A 19,570-nucleotide genomic window follows, 5' to 3' on the forward strand; every position below is an offset into this window, starting at 1 on the left:
CCTTGGCCTCTGAGAGCTCTGAATGAAGCTGAATTCAAGGATTGATATTTACAGACAACTCAGATCAGAGTTACATCCGGGATGTACTATGCTACACCCACCAAGCAAAATAATTAGTCTTCCATTAAAATTATTTTCTCTTCCATCAGCAATGCTTTGGTTATCACTGTAAATTAGAATTTTTTAACTGTGATCATTAAAAACAGTTACAATGGCACACATTTCCCATCCACATTCAGCCACAGAGATGACAGACAACTTTTTAAATTAGAACATATCTATTCCTACGTATAATGCACTGTAACATCAAAACTCTTCCCCAAATCAATTTGTACAAGAATGGAATACAAATGAGGATAACTTCATTTTTTTCTTGCATCCTTATAATGGAAAAGCCTTAGTTTACAGAGAATGGTAACAGCTAACAGCATGGTAGGATATAATTTTGGGGTATTTCTGTATATTATTATTTTCTCATTTTTCAGACCTTTAATTCACATCCTGATGTTCAAACAGAAATACTTCTTTCTTTAGGGCTTCACTGGAACATTTTACAACAAAAACCTCTGAGCAGCACAGTTTTTCCATGTCATCTTGGCTGCCCTGTTATAAATAGCTCATCTCCTCTGCATGGTGTTGCACTCGTGTTCTTAATTAATTAGGTTGCTATTTTTAATTCTTCTGAGGAATCCCGAGAGAAATAGTCCTCTTAAAACCACAAAAGCATGAGGGATCTCCTGCTCATAAAGTTTAACAAGCAGTCCTTTGACAGCTGGTTCCTGGAAATGTGATTCATGTGTTGACTTGCTAAAAATAGATGTAGCTGAACCAAAATGGAAGATCCGATGTAAGAGAAATCACACTAAAACACTGACAAAAATATAAGCAACCTCCATAAAGCACTAAGGGCACAAGGTGGCCAACAGCTACAGAAGTCAGGAAATGAGGCAGATTTTTGAAGAGATACCTAAAGATGGTGCCTGGCTCCCATTGAGGCTCACTGCTTAGAAGCTTTCAAAAATCTAGTAGAAGTGTACTTTTATCTTTCTAAAGGCTTTGAAAAGCCTGGCTGTGCAGCACCTTTGAGTTCACCTCATTACTGGAGTTCCCCAGACCAAGGGAGCTTCAAAAGGCCAGTCTTTCAGAGCTTGTATTTTCACCACTTTTGTACCCCTGAAGATATATCTAATCAAGGACTTGAAAATCCTTAGATGTGTTAGAATATCCTGGTCATCCTTGTGTTAATAGGGGCACCCAAAAATCATGGAATTGCCTGGAAATAAAACTGAAATAGACCAAGTTTCATTGCTTTTGAAGAGTGTGTTGCAGAAGGAAAGGGGATGCAAAGCCAGTTAAAAATGCATGAATCTTTTAAAAATTCACTCATTTTTAATAAGGTATAGTTTCCACTGTTGATGCATATAAAGGCAACCTGAAGAGTCTTTTTTTTTTCTTTTTACTTTTTTTTTTTTTAATTTTGACAGAATTCCTTTGATGTCTCAACCCTCTACCTTCACTTAGCAGGAGGGAAAGGTTCAATCCTGTTCCTTAGATCCATGCAGAGGCTCACTGAAATAGGTCACCTGACGTACAGACCTCTCCAAGCTGACCCACTTCCATGATCAGCTACTCAAAGCCAGTAAGTCTGCACTTTGAAGTTAAATCCAGGCAAAAATTTAATCCTGATGATACCACTGTTTAAGTGCTCAGAATAAAAATATTTTGGAAAATGCTCAAGAAAAGCCTGTGGAAATTGCAAGTAGTTGGAGCATGGGCAAGGGGTACGTATAGCTGAGAAGGAATAAAGTTCTCTTATGAAGATTCCTCCTACTTGAGCCAAAGAAGAGAAGTCCTGTAGGCTAAAAAGCTGGTGCCTTTTTAATATTCAGGTAGCACATTGCCCTCCTCCCCTTGGCTCTGCAGGTGCCCTGCACTGTCCTGACAAGTTTCAGGTCAGCAGAAATTGTTTCCAAGATCTCTCTGGTGGCTTAACAGCATTCAACATGCAGGTGCAATCTTCAGCTTTCACCTTAAAATTTCAGCGCTGCTTGTCAGAAACAAACCACAACCACAATTATATCCTAAGTGGAGACAATCTGGACCCTCATACAGTTTGTGCTTGTGACTTATGTTTGGAACTTTGGGAGCAACTGGATCTGAATGTTTGATGAGAGAAACCGAAAACCACATAAATAAGAGCAGAACAAAGAACATCAAGTCAGTGAGTACCTTTTAGTTGAGTAAGACAAGGCAACTGAGGAAATTTTTCAGGGCAACTTGAAATTTAACAGTTTAAGCAAAGCAAACAAAAACAAGAGCCTATTTTTTAATTATATTAAGTGGACAGTTAAGAGAAAACTTTCTCTAAAACACTACACTCAAAACTACCGTTAAGAATATATTTCTACAGGCATCTCTGGCATAATTAGCATCATAAACTAAAATCTTTGAAATATGAGGGGACCGTGCAATCCACAGGGATCTGCAAAACTTGATGACACAATGAATACATCCACAGGGTTGTTAGTGATGGCAGAGAGAAAACTTATAATTGTGCATTGCTCCTGTTCTTATCATATCCAGGTACCATTAATCTCTCCAAAATCAATAGGAAAAAAAGAATTCAAAATTTCTAGAGTGTGTGAAGAGCCAGATCTGAAGCTTTGGATACAAGCATACTAGAATTTTTTTTTGTGAACTTAGTAGCTGTGAAAACTGATGGATTGACAGTCCTAGAAATGTAATGCCTTGATGCAGCCAAAGAGATAAAGCATGAAATGCCAGATAACACAGTGAAGAATGTAGTGAGGAGATGAACGAAGATACAGTAGATAACAACAGAATAGGAGGGTTGATAGCAACCGAATAAGAGGACATTGTTAAACTGTTAATCTGCATGAGCTGCATCTTGGAGCTGTAAGGAGTTGTGACAAGTGCGTACAGTGAATTATTTTGTCCTGTGAGGGATTATGCCGGTCTGAAAGCTTTTCATGTACTTCTCACTGTGTACATCTCTCTGTGTTTGTGCATTGCCCATGGTGTTGTATTTGCACGAATGCTTTTGCATTGTGGTAAATAAAAATAGTCTGCCTAGCCCTGCAGTAAGGTTCTTCTAACTAGCAGCTTTGTTTTGGTAGCTGTTGAAAACTTTTTTTTTTTTTTTCTGCGTAGAAGGATGTGCTTATTTATGTAGTGCCAGTGCAAATGTCTCGACCTGAGAGGACTGTGTAAGTATCTGTATGGGGATGTGCACAAAGTCAAGGCCATTTCTAGCTTTGTGTAAGGGGGTGCTGAGAGCTCAGTAAGTTTCTCATTTAATAAGTGAGGTGGGTATAGGTATGTTTTACATTGCTTTGCACTAGCAACTTAACCTATGATGTCTTCCCTGTATTCCCCTGATGTGTAGAGTTTGAATAATCAAATACTAAATACAGTGATCACCAGTCACATCACACACTGGAAGACTCCTTGGTTGAGCTGTTGGGAATTTCTCAAGGCAGTGGTGGAGGCTCTTAAAAAGAAGTAGAACTGGTAGGATTTCCTGATCAAACTCAGCAATCTGTCTCCTCTACATTAGCTCAGCATGAAAACCCATTTGCTGATGATTTTCAATACCTTATGAGTTCCTGTACAAAAGTTTGTTTCTCCACCGTGTATTTGTCAAGCTCTATAGCCAAATGGCATATCTCAAGTGGTGTCAGTGTGGTGTATTTATAAGTCCCCCTAAAAAAAAGGGTCACAGAGCATCAGATCCCAGGCGAATTGCATTGACATCGTGGGAGAAGTAGCCCAGCATCAAGCCAGTCAGGAGGCTCAAATTATAATGTCTAAAGGCAGTGTGCAATGACAAGGGAACACTTTAATCTCCCAAGGACATGAACTGAAACAACTTAAGGTCAACAAATTGAAACAAAATATTTTGACGTTGAAATATTAAAATGCTCCATCCCTTTTGAAAAACAGCAAAAAGAAATATTTCTAAATCCAACTGTTCCAGAATTTAAGAATAAAATTAATAGTAATAATTGCTGAATGATAAATAACAACTGTAACAGTAAAATTCAACTTTTTAGTCTGATTTGTAAGAAAAGCAAACATAGATAAAACAGTATTTTCAAAAAAAAAAAAAAAAACAAACAAACAGGAATTGGTTGGTGTTAAACTACAACCCATGTTACCATTAGTTGTGCATCAGAGCCTGTAGGGCTCCCCTGCCTAGGTTCTTTTGAAACAAACAAAAAAAAAAGATTGGAGGAAGGCAGCTACAACCCCAGGTAGGGCAGATAGATAAAGACACACAGAGTAAGGTAGAAGAAATAATGAGACGGTTCTGGTAATAGCTGCCTTTGAAATCTGCCACAAATTTAACAGATTTACAATAGATTTATTTTGGCAAAACAAACAAGCAACCAAAACAAACAAAAAACAACAACACAGATTCAACCCTTGTATCTCCCTCTTACTTTCATAATTGTTCTAGGTTTTTTCTTTTGACAAGTGGAATTAGACTATTCTCAACAGACAGAAAATGAAAAAAAAATTATTGCAGAGTTAAAGGAGCAAGATCCCATTTCTGCTCTGCCTGAAAGCCTGGGCAAGGAGCACCATGTGTTTTCCCATCTGTGCAGCAGTTCTGCTGATTGCTCTGGATCAAAATTTAAGGGAGGAAGGACACCAGGGATTTTATTTCAGAACATAGTGATGTACAACACTAGCAAGAAAAGTTTCAACGAAATTTTGCATCCCTATTCTTGATTTTCCACCTCGGGGATAAATAATAGATGAGCAGCCTCATGTTTTATTGCAAAGTGTAAATAAATGATTCATTTATTTTATATGTATATCTATATATATTTAAACAGCTGTTTGCAGTCAAATGATAGGTTCTACTAGCTCATGACCCAGAGTTGAGTTCATCCTCCATGAGGATGAAAATTTACAGTATGAATCAGCAAAAGGCTCTGCTTTCTCTGCACATACATTGCAAAGTGTGACATTTCATGCATCACCCAATGTGAATATAATACTCAGAGCAAAGAAAACTCTTAAGTTTTCTGTTTCTGTGCTCCATCATTTTCCAATAATAGTTACCACTGAGCATTAAAATGTGCAATGTTTTAGTAAAATCGTCTAGATTATACTCTTATAAGGGTAGTGTGCTTAGTGCTTGCTGAACAGTAGGAATTTATGCATGTAAGTAAGAATTTATGCATGTTTGAATGCCTTGACCATCACTACAGTATACAAAAATCATACTGAATCCCACAAAAAGAGGAGTAGTTACATGATAGCTTTTTAAGACTTCAGTCCTTTCTGATGTAGGCTGCCCCTTTTACTCGTTTTGTCATAAATTGTAATTCACTTACCCTGAGGACTGCTCCACAGCCTTCCTCAGCTGTTGGAAATTGTTACCTTTGACTTCATCATGTTTCTATCACCTGCTACAGGTGAGGACGAGAATGAGCTGGTACTGCTTCCAAAGTTATGGTTATTACTTGACTGAAATATAAATTACCACAGTCTGTTATATGGACGGAGATAGATGGAACAGCAATACATCAAGGATATATGCAAACATAATCTCCAGGATAACATAACTTTCATCATTCTTATATTTGTTTATATGTTCTCTATACTTTCCTAGTATCCATTCAGTAGTTATTGATATTTTCAGGACAAACAGGAGATAATGCTTTCTGATCTATGTTATTTTGAATTTCCCTTTTCTTTTTGAATATCAAAATAGGAAAGGAGGATATGTTGCATTTATTACAGGTTGTTACATTCCCAACTCAAAACTCTTCAAGTTAATGTTTGAAGCTGAAACTTCAGTCTCATTAACATCATATATTCCAATATGAAAGACTTGTCTTTTCTTTTTCTTTTTCTTTTGGAGCTCTCTGTTCTTTTAGTTATGAATCAGCATTTTGAAACATATGGAAGAGCTTGAAATGCATCCATATATTTAGCCAAACCACCTGCACTTACAATGCTTACAATGTTGATTCTTCTGATAAGAAATTAGAAAGAAAAAAAAAATATATTCCAATTTCATTCTATTTTCATGATAGAATCCCATATCCAGCTCTATTTTCTTAGTTAAGACAAATTCGTCCTCCAGCAATTTGTGTTGTTAGGAACCCATATGCAACTTCAAGGTGGCAGTTTCCTGAGGGGAAAGAGTTAAAATCAGGCTTTTCTGTGTGTTTGAGCTAAACAACCCCACTGGCTTCTGCAGCTAAACTTTGCCTGACCTTGATCAGAATTGACAAGTAAGAGATAACAGCTCTTAAGACTTCCAACCCAAGAATATAAATTTAAATCAAGGCTCCATGAGAGCCTGGGATACTTCTGACCAAAATTAGGACATCTGCATGCAGACCTACCTTTCTAGACTCTACTCTTGGACAAGTGGGAGAAGTAGGCATTTTCACATAATCTGCTGTATCATAATGAAGGTGGGGAAAAAAAATGCAGGAAAAATGAACTGTGTCCTTAAAGCACCTATTCCTTTCTGTTGATGAGGAAGGGAGGTTGGGAGGTCTAGTTCTGCATATGATGCCAACATTGCAGAGGTGAGGTGAGGTGAGGTAAGTCCTCTGTGATTCTGAAGGGATTTCTGTGGAGTACATCTCCCCTGAGGACGACAGCCAACAGACAGAACAAGAGGTACAGCCAAATATCTGGAAAAACTAACTCTGGGGGAGTAACAGGAAAACTACAAACATCAGGGTGAGGCACAGGAGAGACCTGCCTGAAGCCTAGCAACAAGAATATTTTAATGAGCATCAGTGGGCTTTGGAACAAGCCTGCTGAGAGGGAAATCAGGGAATGAGTTGATAAATGCATCTCAGAAGAGGTACGGATGCATACAGAGGAATCAACAGTGAAGTGTCTTACAAGATGAGCAGCATTATTGCTGTACTCATTGTTGATCCTGACCTTGGGGTGAAAACAAGTAATTATTTTTAGTAGTGCTTCTATCAAAGTCCAGAATTAAAACTGTACGTTTACTGGTAGCTTGGGGGGAGGGCAAAATCATAGAAAATTATCTAGACAATGTCTAAAAGTTGGTAATTTAACAGTGACCACGTTAGACACTTCAATATACTTCAGTGCAGTAATAAATTATGTGCAGTTTGCCAAGTAATCTACCCAGTCCTCTTTTCATTATTTCAGCTTCAAAATGCTTTAAATAAACTGTGACATTAAGTAAATGACTGTGTATTTATTTAACTGTTTCTCTTAGACACTAATCATACAAGCAAGAAAATACCGTGTATTAAATGCACTATGCAAAATAGATACAAAACCCCAGACTTTAGGCTCCATTCAATTAATTAAATATGAATGATGAACTGCTCATAATTTTAATGAGGAGCATAAGCTAATGTAGATACTGTACATTCATTTCTCATGTGAGATTTCATTTCATCGCTTGGACACTTTTTTCCAGGGAAGCAGCTGCTTTGTAAACACACAGTAAGCAAACTGGGCTTTTTTCAAGTACCCTCACGTGTAGGAGCATGGTTGAGTTAAGCAGTCATCATGTCATTTAATGCAGTTCTACAAAAATATCCAGGTTGTGGTGTTGCATCTTTAGTCAAAGTCTTTTCATGCCAGTCTCGTGTGGAAGGAAGCTGGAGAGCCCTGGTCCATAGGCATACCCACACTTCATAGACAGCACAAGCACACCAGCAAATGTTAGCAGCACCCTGGTGCAAAAAAATTATGTAAAAGTTCAAGCTTTAGTGCTTAATCAGTTTTAATGCTAATTAATACTTGGAATTTTCTTTAAAAAGAGATAGTACTAAAATAATTAAATTTGATTACGTGCTCCCCTGCAGATAGTTGTTTTGCTGAGTTCAGAACATTAAAATTCCATGTATGAGTTTAGACCTCAGCCAGCTGCATTTCAATTCTTGCCAGTTAGAGTCACCAAAAAAAAAATAATTAATAAATCATCTAATTATTAATATAATCCCTTCAAGTCATGAAAAGCTGCAATAGGAGTCTATGACTTTTAAATAAAAGTTGATGCCTATAGGCTTTTTTGTAATAGGTAAAGTAGTACAGGGGGGAAGATAATCTGATGAATGCTGTTATTTATTTGAACTTTTATATTAGGTTCACAGACAAAAATATTCTCTCTATAACCTATAAAGATTTATCAGCTTGTGATATTTTATAATAAAGAAAAGACTGGTTTTCTAATTAAAAAAATTGTCAAATAAAGAAAATAAGTGTGCATGTATTTTCTCTCTTTGGGGGACCGTCATATGAAATAAAATGGTCGAGCTGCATTTGCAAAGTGCCGTGTCAATGCATTTCATTACTGTCTGTAGATTCATTCAAACCTCCGGGGTCTGAAAGCAATAGTCAATGCATTTGTACAAAACACAGAACTGTGTGATCTCTCTGAATGCTTAACCTGGCATTAATTTCAATTTTAGCCTACCCATTTTTAGATGCACGTGCCAAGGTTCTGAAAGCAGCATAGGGGGTTTTATATGGTTGTTGTTTTGATATGTGATGGATTATCCTATGCTTATTTCTCTACAATTTTAACTCTACATGAGCTGAAATAAATCCAAGCTCTTCATTTACACTGGTGAGGGGAAATTCCTTATCAACCCCTGCCCAAATATATATATATATATGACACATTGCCTTAAAACATATGGGTGGGAACAAAACAGTGTGAATGCCCACCAGTTGCTAGATGGGAATAAGGTGTCTGGTACAATAAGATCATCTTGTATTTAAGTATCCAAGATGCAAGATCCTCTTGGATTTTATGGTGAAGAGGTCTTCTGAATAATTTGTAATGTCAGGACTTTAGAGTCTTGATGCTGTTGGTCCAGATGAGCAGAAGTTCTTTGTTAGATCTACATGAAACAGGAAAAGATGTGAATGATATTGCTCCCCAGGGCAGTGGTCATGGCACTGAGCCTGCCAGAATTCAAGAAGTGTTTGGACAACCCTCTTAGACATAGGGTCTGATTGTTGGGTGGTCCTGTGTGGAGCCAGGAGTTGAACCCGATGATCCTTGTGAATTCTTTCCAACTCAGAATATTATATGATTCTACTATTTTTTAATTTATCTTTTATTTCAAATGAAGATGCATTCACTCAACCAAAACCCTGCAACATCCTTCTTTTGGGGTTTGAGAGATAATCCTGATGTGCTACTACCCATCAGCATTTCTCTCCTGACATCATGACGTCTTTTGGGAGAACTGTGCAGAACTCTCCAGAAATCTGCAAAACTATCACAATTGTCCCTCCTTTAGAAACCGTTCCTGATGTGGTGCCCATGAAGAAGTTTCTGCATTAGCTTGAGTGCTGCTGTGCAGAAACACGTTTAGAAGCAAAGGGCACAAACTGAAACACATCGGGAAATGATTTTATTCCTGTGCAGGTGACAGAGCACTGGCACAGGTTGCCCAGAGAGGTTGTGGAATCTCCCTCCTTGGAGACCTTCATAAGCTGCCCAGACATGGTCCTGGGCACCCTGTTCTGGGTGTCCCTGCTGGAGCAGGGGCTGGACCAGAGGGACCCAGAGGTCCCTTCCACCTCAGCCATGCTGTGATGCTGTGATTCATGCTGAACAACTATGTACCACTGTCTAGTACCTACTTGTCCTCATCCACCTGCTCCCAGTCTGCTTATATTCATCTCATCCCTTGCCTTTCTGTTCAGATCATAAGCACTTTGAGCATTTTTTTTTTCTTTCTATTTTTTCTGGACTTGTACAGCATTTTGGGTTTGTGGGTTAATGTCATTTCATATGTCATGTTGTATCGATCACAAGGGAGTTACATATCAAAGTTGACCCTTTGTGTACATAGGCTAAAGTAAAACTTTGTAAATCCATCTGATTTCTTTTCAAGTCTATGTCAGCGTGAGCAAAGTCTTTCTTTATAATTTTTTTTTTTTGTCAGCAATATGGTCTTCACTTTCTGCATTACCATTGGATCACTAAAATGCTCATCCAATATTATAATCATTTTAAAATGTGAAGCCCTTAAAAAAAAAAAAAGAATATTTAAGGTACCTTAGATATTTTTAGTATGATGAGAAATAGTTTTGAACTCACCACTGTGATTTATGATGTCAATAATCTATAACTCAGTACTGCAGCATCTGCAATTATGATACAATAAGTGCCATAGGCAAACCACTACTCATGGGTATAAAACAACATTACATCTCAAGGACATTTATTCTTTTAAAAATAGAAAGTCTTTTACAAATTTGGAAAGCATATGGAGGGGAAAGAAAATACATTGGATTCTTTCTGAGGGTCTGAATGCCCTCTGCCATTCACCCACTGGCGAAGAAACTCAAGACTCAGGCTAAACACATTGAGGCAGGGGATAGAACTGTCCATCCAAGGAATGAGACAGCTTGTTCTGGGTTCATGTGTCCTGCTGAGAAACAGGTGGCATAAAATAAATAAAGAATAGAAGAATAAAGAACAGAATATAGAATAGAATAGAATAGAATAGAATAGAATAGAATACTGATTAATACAGCAAAACCAGTAGACAGAACTGCAGTTAATTATTTCCAGAATAAAATGGTTTCTGGATTCTTAATATTTAAAGAGAAATTAAATGTCTGAAAGACAAGAATCAAAACCCTTTAAAAAGGACTTTTTTGTTCTTATTTCTTAGAATTTCTCTTACTATGCTCGTTAGGCTTAAAATTACTCAGTGTCTCGTTGAAGGTCATTGTGGTTCACATAGTACTGCTGAGAGCACGATTCCACTGACCATAAATTACAGTGGAAAAAAAACACCATCCCAGAGTGTAAAATTTGCCACTACTTAATTTCATTGGTGATCTCGTTAGCCTTGTGCTTTAAATTTCTCTTTTGCTACCCCTACACCATTCATTATTATGCATACTCCCATTATGTCTCCTCTTTCAAGTAGATTTAATGCTCTAGCATTAGCAACTCAGCCAATTTTGGGGAGAATCATCGTAATTTAAAAAAAAAAAAAATCCTATTCCTTTCTTCCCTTTTACCGGTACAGAAAATTTTCACACCTCTCCTGTGACTGCTGATATAGAAAAGTAATTTTCAAAAAGCACCTATACATTTTAAATGGCTTTGATATACTTGCATTTTTGTCTTTCAGAGAAAGGTTAATCACATTTCCTACTTTTTTTGTTTTACTTTTCCCTTCTTTCTGGTCTGTGGTTTTCTTCATTTTTGAAACTTTCAGGATCACCATCATACATAAGCCCACTCTCTGTAGATGCAGATAGCCCCTTAATCTCACTTTTAAAAGTCTGTTATCTCTCATCTCTGTAAAAGCTGAACATAACTGAGCAGTGATCATGATGTATTTTCTGGGCCACGGTTTGTAAGAGCTATGATTTTTGAAAATCAGTTTTCTGACTTCCTCTCCAAATTAGTATTGGCAAGGTAATTACACAAGCACTAAAATGTAAGATAAGGTTTGAAATACGGCATTATTTAAAACATTTTTACATTATTTAAGCTTCAATATTTCCCACTTTGCATGTTTCATGATCTTGCCTTCACTTTCACTTCTAACAGACCATACAATGTTTTGGAAAAAGGCCAGCAATTTTCTCTGAAAATCTTGCTTGGAGTTTGGGAATAAAGTTGAGAATAGTGACTGCAACTTGAAGACTTCTATCTGTGGGGAACAGAAGAAGTTCTCAAAAGGTGGAACAATTTGTCTTCTGACTCTCTGTCTAGTGACTGCAGCCAGCAGAGCAAAGGGAACTATTCTGGAGTCAACAGAAGTGCAGTTCAGATGCCTAAACATATGTAATAGCTCCATCTGAGACACGCAAATACATCTTTTAATTACATTTTACTGGTCTGCTGTAAATCCTGCATCATTTCTGACATGCTCACAGCTCAATTGAATACACCAGGAAGTCTTTGGTGGCACAAGACAGCTGTGATTAGGCAGCTGAGTCATGTGTGATGCAAAATGAACCTCTGATGTTTGTCCATACACATAGACACTATACCAGGAGTCTGGAGGTGAGTCCCCCTTGCAAAGTTGGGTGAGATTAATCCCTTAATGTGGTCACAACGTTAAGTGAATTGGTTCCCACCTAGTCTATTTAACTTGGAAAAAAGTATCCAAACCAGCCTGGGTTTTAATCACTTGCAGATTTTTAAGTCAGTCATGTTGCTTTAGGGTAAGTGAGGAAGGATTTTGTTATGGTCACAACCCTGCTTCATCTTTATTTATTTGGGAAGGACACAGGGCCAACGGACTAACTACATGAGCGCAGTTAAATCTCAGACTCCCCTGACAGCTGAGACACTTACTGAAATACACTGTCTTCAACAATGGGATATTTTCCTCATTCAATATTCTTTTCTGTGTTTCTTAATGTCAGTGTTAATAAATGCAGGGAAAAATAGTTATAAATCACTTGGTTTTGGTATTCCAGATCACAGTCCCTTCACTAATAAGGTTTGGAAATGAAAAATTCCTTCAATGAGATTGCTCAAAACAGCTTTCCAGTGATGACTAAACTCTCTTTGATCTCCAAATGACCCTAAAATCTGGGTTTTCCTTTCACATATTACGTATAAATATAAACTTCTAATTAAGATAGGCACTCTCCTGGTGTATATAATAGAAATGTCCTGAGTTAGTAAGAAATGGCTTTCTCCTATCTTAAAAATTCAGATTCTTCTCTAGTGGGTCTTTAAATCTTTGCTTCAGGAATTGATCATCCTGTTTTGACATCAATGGCTAATACTGAGGTTATTGAGTGCAGCAATTTTACAGCCAGCTCCTCTGTTTCCCTTCATGTTTTACAATTAGCCATAGCTTTAGCAGAAATATCAGCTGAGAAGAAACCCTCTTGTCATTTTAGATTCATCAGCTGCAGAGCTACCAAGAAAGGTCAAAAACAAAAGCAAACATATGTCTTCATATTTACATTTAAAACAGGCAGCCCAAACAGCAGAGAGCTCTTTGCATTTGTTAAGCACAAACAAAATATCCTCTATACTGAAGTGTGAAGGTGACTGATAATCCAGCCAGCAATATTTTATGTTAAGTGTTTGCAAAAAGAAGAATTCAGGACAGATGATTCTACTTGTCCCTTGGGAATATACTTACACATGACTCCACCTTAAAAATGGTTCCACATCAAGAAAAAGAAGAAACCTAACTTTGTACCTTCGTTTCTTTGTTTCTATCGCTTATCTATGTGACTCACTTTCCTTTTCTTCCACCTTTTCTTTGTCTAAAGACAAACTTTCTTTGTACTTTCTTGATATTTTTGTTCACTAACACATTTTCCTTGTGGAAAAATATGCAGAACTGCACAGATGATAAGCCAAAGCAATTAGATTATTATTTACCTATTGTTTTTCATATAAACTACCCCAAATTAAATTTCACAAGTTTTCTGTTCACCTTAAAATACTGTGCATATCTTTTATAATTTGGGATCAAACTTGCTGACATTTTATACTGAACCAAACTGATTGAAAATCATTTCCAATTTTTCCCTCTGTAGTAGCAAAGCTCATTGCCTGAAAAGTGAAAAGACTAGTGACAATAGACACAATGAGCTCCTACTGAAATTTTTATGAGATACAAGGGAAAAAGTTTCACAATAAAGGTAGTCAAATGTTGACACAGGTTGCTCAGAGAAGTCATGGGATTGTCATCCTTGGAGTTACTCAAATTCAACTGGATATGGCCTTCTGAAACAAAAGTGACCTTGAAGGTAGCCCTCTTTGAGAAGGGGTTTGGATTAACTGACCTCCAGCAGTCATCTTGCTCTTCCAATCTAGATTATCCTTTTTTTTTTTTTTTACAATATAATTTTATATTTTGATAATATTGATCTCTCCATATTGTGCCAGCTGAATTCAGCAGCAGAGAATGAACCCTGGCACTATTTAATTCTAGTACAGATGGAGCTTTTCTGCTCCAAAAATTGGGCGTTTATGCCAGAAGTCTTGTCATTTTCTTTCCTTGTTCTGTTTGATTATTCACAATGTCATATATATGTGTGTGTGTGTAAAAATATGTAAAATTTGTATATGTCTACATCAACAAGTCTTTGTGCAGAACACGAAGTTATTTTTACATTTTTAGGCAAGGCTTTTTCTATTTTTTCCCCCAAGAAAATTTGAAAAATTTTAAATAGCTATTAAAAAGAAAGAAAAAAAAAACTCTCACAAGGGTTGGTTTGCATTTTAGAAAAACAAAAAGAAGGAAAAGAAAATAATGTCACACTATAGCACTATAGCTTTCTTGAATATTTGATATATGTGACCAGCTCTTCATCTAGAAAAAAAATAATCTAAATTCCACCATGTTTCTGAGGTTCTAGTTTTAGTTGCAACAAGGTCAGATAATTTGTAACAGCAAATTGTGATGTATCCAACAAGTAATATTTAAATGATAATAAATATTCAATTTGCTTCCAAGCTATAACAAATCATTTTTATGCTCCTTTCTGATGTCACATGAAAAGTGCTTTTCAGGACTAGAGTGTTCTGAGATCTGTTGGAGACGATCCCTTGGTGTACAGACCATATAGTCAGGAAAACAGAGATCCGAAGACTATACCAAAGAAGCCATCTTCACCACACAATCAACTGAGAAGAAAGATCTAACAAAGCATCGGTGTAGCATCAGAGCTACAAGCTATATGCTTCTATTTCCTCCTTATCAACTAAATCAGCTTTGGAGGTGGCCATGTTCAAGTTCTTCTGTGTTCCTCTTTGCTTTTATTAAGATCAGTGCTAAACTCTCACCAGCTATATTAGGATGAGAGGAAGAGAGTTCAATCCACCATATATATGTACAGCTGCTTTGGCGCTTGAAGCATCAGCAAGCTCTTTCACATAAGAAGAGACACACATCCAAGCGACCATTTTCTTTTTCTTCATAATTAAGACCTTAATCACTGAAGTACTTAATACATAGAATAACCTTTGTTCTGTGTCTTTACCCCAGAAGAACAATGACTGTGATTCATAAGGTTCATTATGTGCTACATTTGGCACATTGTCAACTGTGCTACCTTTTAAAGAGCCAGGATTAAGAGTAATGGAATGGAAAATTTCCATTTATCCCGCTGTGGGGTCAATCTGGGTGTATCTCATGTATTAACTTGCAACAAAAGGGCAGAGTGTGTGTCTCCAAATCACATGCCCTTTGGGAATTTTTTAAGGGAATGCTACAAACACAAAGGAAAATGAAACAAAGTAAAGTATATTCAGTGACTTGAAAGACAGTTTGTTTCTCTTATTTTCTTTCTTTTTTCTCTTTAGCTGGCCTTTCCAGGCTCTTACTAAAAGCACAATTTAGTCAGAGGTTGTCTTTCTTTTTAATGCTAAATATGTGGGTTGAAAAGTACATATTGTCTGGAATTCATGGCTACAGATGAAATCCATTCACCTTCCTCTGACAATGCAGTCAGTGTCTGGCATTAGGAATTGGTCTGATTTCAGAAGGTTTTACAAATTGTCTATGCAAATCCCACCAAAACTGAAGTTTTCTGTTTGAATCCTAAATTACCATCCCATCCAAGAACTGACATATTCCATATATTACCTACTTTCATCTCATTCCAGACAAACCCCTTTCTCCCACATTCTGTGTCTATTCTACCATGCAAGGCAGTCAAACAGCTGCCAGCTACACCACCACGTAGTTATACTGATAGTATACTCTCCTGAGTCTTGATTGTTATTAGGTAAAATGTTCGTGTTCAAACTGCCTGCTAGAAGTCTTCTTGACTACTGTTGGATATAAGTTCAAGGAAGCAACAAATAATTCCTACCCTTCATGTTTAACACACACAGATTTCACAGAATCACAGAATGGCTCAGGTGGGAAGGGAGCTCTGGAGGTCATCTGGTCCAAACCCCCTGCTCAAGCAAGGCCACCTACAGCGGGTTGCCCAGGACCATGTCTGGGCAGCTTTTGAAGATCGCCAAAGAAGGAGAACAAGCCTCCTACAAGGTAATTGGAAGAAACTGTCACAGGTCCCAGTTTAGCTTGGGCACTGTGATAAGGACTTGCTTTCCAAGATCTGGTAGCTTCAGACAGGAAATCCCGTGAGGTGTGCACACCTGCATTTAGTACCTATGCCATATACACTCTGGTTACAACCTTTAAAAGGGGTTTAAAAACTGTAACCATTGGCTTTTGTCACCTAATAGACCTCAGCATGATGATGCTACAAAATGAAAACTCAAGGTCTTTTCTCCTAAGCAAAAAGGACAGAGTCAGATGAATTCCATCCAGTGAAAGTTTTGGCATCTCTGCTTGACCTTATGGCTCATCTACAGGATGGCTCCCGAGAATGTTACCTCAGAGGAATATATAAGCCCCCAAGTTTTCCGTTTTGCAATTCAGCTTAGATCTTTTCTGGAAATGGGAATTACTACACATAAATATTTACAGCAATGTGACACCTTAGACAAAACCTCACATTTGCAATTGCTGCATCAGTAAAACTGGAGCTGAAAGCTATATGAACACTCTAGTTGTTGGATACTCACACCAACAAGTTAATTTCAAGAACTTGTCATTTACGGAAAAGAAGTGGTGATAAGTAATGATGATTTATTAAACTCAGTGGCAGCAAACAATTGAAAAAAAAAACCAAAACAAAACAAAACATTTTGAACAGTCTCCATCCATCAACACTGCTATTTGAAGAACCAGGTATTACACAGCATGGAAAATGGGATCTGAGTGCTTGTTCTTGGTTATTTTCCTTTTAGATTGCTACATTGCTCCAGGCAGAAGTGAGGTTACCCTGTAGAAATCATCAGGCTTACTTCTTGAAAAATGTTATTTCCTTGTCTTCTCTCAAGCTGTGTACATTCTCAGCCTCCCCATTTCTCTAAAATAATGTGTGTGACTGTAGGAACATCTTTACCTAATTCTTTCTACATTCTAGGTTATATTCAATTCATCTGGGCTAATATGCATGCATTTGGATTTTCCAGCTAATTACTTTACTCTATTTGTATCATTAGTCTTATTGTTGCTCTTTTTAAGAGGCTTTTCCTGTGTAATTTCCAGATTTTTTGTTTTCCTGAAACACTGAGTTATAGAAGGATGAAGACTTCTTGTATTCCTACTCATAATGCCTAATTTCTGAAACTATTCTGTTTTCTCATTACTACTCCTAGCAAAAAAAAAAAAAAGCATTTAAAAGCTGTATTGCTCTTCTTGATGCCCTGTAGCAAAAATAACTTTTCCTAAAATAAAAATTCCCACATTCAGGGCATTTGCAAGCTACTCCTATAATTTTAAATACTGAATGCAAAAGACAGAGGACTTGATTCCATGAGGAATCTTGTTTCCCTAGATGCAATACCATGTCAACATGCTTTCAGTGTCCTGTCACCTTCTCAGACCACATCAGACTCTGCAACACAGCCATAGTCTCAGAGCCATCATAGCTGATACTGCTTGCAGAAAACACTGGCTTATTCTTGCCAAAGTACTGTGCAAGGACAAGACTCGATGAACAAAAGGGACTGTCTGATTTGTCCTTCTAATGTTCTGACACCATTAATTGATCAGAATAAAAAGAAAAAGGCCAAGTGTCTTAGAAAGACTGCTCCTGAAATAAGGAAATGTTTTCTAAGAAAACTCAAGTACCAAATTCATCTGCCTTTGTGTAAACTACAGTCCCTTGCCCTCCAAATAGACAGTCAACTATCTTCATCTGCTCTTCAACATCATATTTGCAGACGCTCATCAGTTTAAGGTGAGGGGCACAGTCAGGCCATCTGCCTCTGGGCTCTTGCATATCACCCTGTTGTGTGTCACCCAGTTACTCCTGTATGACAACCAGTAATCTACATATTTATCTAAACTGTATTTTTCATAAAAGCACTCAGGTCTGAACTAAAGATATCAAAGAATGACGAATCCATCCATTCCCTCCACAATTTATTCCAGCTCTTAGTCCAGGTCAATGCTTACAACATTTTATCCTATATTTTACCTCTAAGGATGTATTTGTATACTCCAAGCCGATTCTCCTCAGAAACATCTGTTGGACATAGTAATTGGCCTTCTTGTTACAACGACTTTGCTCTGGGATGGAGGAAGAGTGCTCATGCTCAGCTGTTGCTGAAAAAGCTCTTCATTACCCCCCTATATTAAAGTTAGCAGCCACCTGCTATTACTTACACCACTCATGTGTCTTGATGTCTCTCTACACCACAGTGAAGAGGCAGCTCAACCTTGCCCATGAAGGTTGGCCATCTCCAGGTTATATGGCCACAGTCTGCTCCATGAAGACTGGATGAAGAGTGATGAGTTCATAGTCCCCAGAGGCATTAGAAACTCTTCCTCGGGCTTTGTGGGCATTGCAGCAAGCTCCAAGAGCAGAAACTGTTCAGAGGAACCTTTCAAATATCTGCTAGGAACTGAATTGGATTTTACCCCAGATTTCTAGTGATAGTAGGGTAAGCATCCTAAAGAGGCTAATGTTAATAATTACATGATTGTTAAATGTGGATATCTCAATTCAGCTTTTGATGCCACCTTGAAAACCAATCGGTTTGAATGAACGCAGTCCTCACTGTGGTATGCCTCTAAATTTACTGATGCTTTCTTTCTTCTGGCATACACCTGGTGCCTATTAACAGCATAGGATGAAATAAATCCTTTCGTGATAGGTAAAGAAATCTTTCTCCAGAAAGTATCTTTCCTTTCTTAAGCTTGAGATATTGTATTTTTCTCTTCTGGCATCAACTGCTTTGCCAAGTATGCCACTCTTATTAATACAAATATTGGAGGTGTCACACTCTCCTACCTTTTGCTGAACTTGACCTTGGAAAAGGACTAGATTTGTTTGGTATGTGGGAACAGAAAAACACTCCGTCCTCCCCCTGCATCTCCCCTATGTCCTTCTCAGCCAGTTGACATCTTTTAACAAGCAAAAGAGATTTACATGAAGGTAAGCAAATATAATAAACTGATTTATTTGAAGATAAATTGCAATTTTTTTGAAGCTTTCAAGAACAGTTGTTCATAAGACAGTCACAGTCAATTTTTATTTCTGTCTGAAGTGTTATTATTTCCATTGTTATATCTTTCAACATTTAACAAGTGGAAAAAAAAAGTGCTGCTTAGGCATATAAACAGACTTGCAATACTTTGCAAAATAAAAATACTTGCAAAATGTATAAGCTATTACACACACACACACACAGAGGAAAAAAAAAAAAAACAGATTGGCAGCAACGTTTCCAAAATGAGACTACTATAATGTAATAAAAACGTTATCTTGGCTTGTGTCTACACAGAGAATAAGAAAAGTAATGAAACATGACAAGTTAGGACTAAGAGAATTTTACCAGGGAAAGGAAAAATGGAGGTGCGACTAGAGAAGAACAAAGGAAAACTTTATGAAAAGGCCAGAGATGTGCTCAGAGATGACTGTGATGCACTAGAGCATTAATGCTAGCTAATTTCTTTGTAAAATTCCATATGGCTAAAGTCCTGTGTATATTTTGTGCCTTCTGGAAGACTGTGTTGGATGAGAAATAAACAGGGATAGAAAA

General features: G+C 37.3%; 1 long non-coding RNA gene across 1 annotated transcript; it reads right to left on the minus strand.

The window, feature by feature from the left end:
- Positions 1 to 5,871: 5,871 nt before the first annotated feature.
- Positions 5,872 to 19,215, minus strand: LOC308193646. The gene is made up of 3 exons (XR_013949835.1): positions 18,004 to 19,215; positions 8,713 to 8,888; positions 5,872 to 7,715 (listed from the first exon to the last, which is right to left on the minus strand). It is a non-coding gene; the product is annotated as an uncharacterized lncRNA (long non-coding RNA).
- Positions 19,216 to 19,570: the final 355 nt, after the last annotated feature.

The sequence above is a fragment of the Anser brachyrhynchus genome, assembly GCF_964034855.1.
Source record: "Anser brachyrhynchus genome assembly, chromosome: 3".
Lineage (NCBI taxonomy): Eukaryota > Metazoa > Chordata > Aves > Anseriformes > Anatidae > Anser > Anser brachyrhynchus.